Source organism: Ailuropoda melanoleuca, chromosome 4 (assembly GCF_002007445.2).
Source record: "Ailuropoda melanoleuca isolate Jingjing chromosome 4, ASM200744v2, whole genome shotgun sequence".
In the NCBI taxonomy this organism is placed as follows: domain Eukaryota; kingdom Metazoa; phylum Chordata; class Mammalia; order Carnivora; family Ursidae; genus Ailuropoda; species Ailuropoda melanoleuca.
In genome coordinates, this window is record NC_048221.1 from 12,424,581 (window position 1) to 12,426,571 (window position 1,991).

The following is a 1,991-nucleotide window of genomic DNA, read 5'->3' on the forward strand; positions in this document are numbered from 1 at the left end:
CGCCCTTCTCCGGACTCATCCCTTCCGAGGATTCTCTCCGGACTTGCCCCACCCCCTGCCCGGGCCTGACCCCACCCTGGACCCACCCCCAGGCCAGGCACAAGTCCTCCCCCTTCTTCGGACCCAAGCTGTCCTTTCCTTCTCCCACCATCTTCCGCGCTCCCGTTTCCCCGGGTTGTCAACCTCCTGGGACCCACCTCCTCCCGGGGCTGCCCCCCTATCCGACATCCCCTGCCTCCTCTCCAGCCTTCCTCCCCAGTCGCCCCCGCATGGCCCCCTCTCCGGCTCGCCCCTCCTCGGCCTCCCGGGAGGGAGCTGCGTCTCCATGCCACCTTCAAGCCCCGACCCTGCAGGGCGCCCACTCCAGCCAGGGCCCGGCGACCTGTGCAGTGCACGTGGCCTCAGGAGCGGAGCCCTTTGGGGAGACAGGCTGGCCAAGGGGTGAAACTTCCAGATGCGCAGCTGCCCCTGGGTCCCCGACTGCCGGTGCCCCTGACTGCTGGTCCTCACTTCTACCCTTTCCGCACCCCTGCTGCTGTCCACAAATCCCCTTGGCCAGGCCCCTCCCTCTCTGGGCCTCCCTTTCCCCTCTGACGTACAGCAGGGTTGGGCCCCTCAGAGTGCCCCCAATTGAGCAATGGCCCCATTGTCATAGGTTCCTGGGGGGGGGCCCACCTCCCTTCTATATCGTGTCCAAGCCCTGTCCCCCTCCTTCCAGCATCACCCCCCCGCAACTGGCACCATTGGCCCCTCTAGGAGGACCACTCCAGCTACCAGGGCCCTCCTAAAACTCTAGTGCTGACCACACTTCCCTCCTACCCCAAATCTTTGGGGATCCCTGTTCATTGGGACCAAGTCCAAACTCCAGGCTGCCCTGATGGCTCGGCCTCACCCTGGCTCCTCAGATGCTTTGTGCTGAGCTCTCAAACTCTGCTCTTCTGCCCTTTTCCTTTGGCTGCCCAACTCCTGCTCCTCCCGGAAGCTTCCCTTGAATCCTCCCCGCTCCCAGGCACCCTGGGTCCTTTAGGTGGCCTCCCCACCAGCCCTCTCTTGGCTTTAGACCAAGCCATGGGCAGGGGACAGGAGGGCAGACAGAGCTTGCCCAGCAAATGTGGGAGGGGCCCTGCAGGAGCCTGGGGGGAAGAGGGAGGCAGCAGGCACAGCAGGGTCCCGAGACCAGGAAGGGGTGCCGGCCTCTGATCTCAGCCTCTGATCTCAGCCTACTCTGGGCATCAGGCAGGGCCTTTTAGTATAACCCTCCTGATAGCCATCTGTCCTGCCACTCCTCCTCTTGCTCTTCGGTAAACTGGGCCCCACTCTCCAGCCTCGAAGCCAGCCTCCTGCCCCTCTCTTTGCTCCCTCCTCCTTTGGGCTCTGTCCACACTAGCCTCCATGATTCCATGGACTGCCACCCACCTCCACCACCAAGATGCCAGCTGTCCCCTCTTCCTGGAATGGTCTTCCTCCTGGAGTCACAAGGCTGCTGCCCCCCCCCACCCGACGCTTCATGGCTAGCCCCACTGTTCCTCCTTCCCTGACTGCCGGTGTTGTAAGGCCTCAGATCTGACGGGCTGCCCTTCCAGGCCCCCAAAGGCCTAACTGTGAGCTCCCTGCTCTCACCAGGTATGCCCCCCACGCATCGGAAGAGGCTGTACCCCACCTGTTCCCCTGTTAGCCAGACCAATTACACCCCACCCGGCCTCAAACTAGCAGATCTCACCTCCTTGTTTCAGATAAGCCGATCACATCCTCCCCTGGGAACCAGGGGCACCCCACCCTCCTGTTACTACAAAGTCTGCCTCCCACAGCCTCGGGCGGTTCACTACCCCCCCCCCAAGGGCAACCCTCACGTGGTCTTGTGTGGCCAGCTGGGTCCTCCCCACCGGCCCAGTGCTGTGAGTATACGTGACTGACTGCTGTCCGTCTCATCAGACCAGTGTCGGGTGTTGTGTGTTTGGCCATCACAAACTGTTCAGGGCAGGGGATCCCTC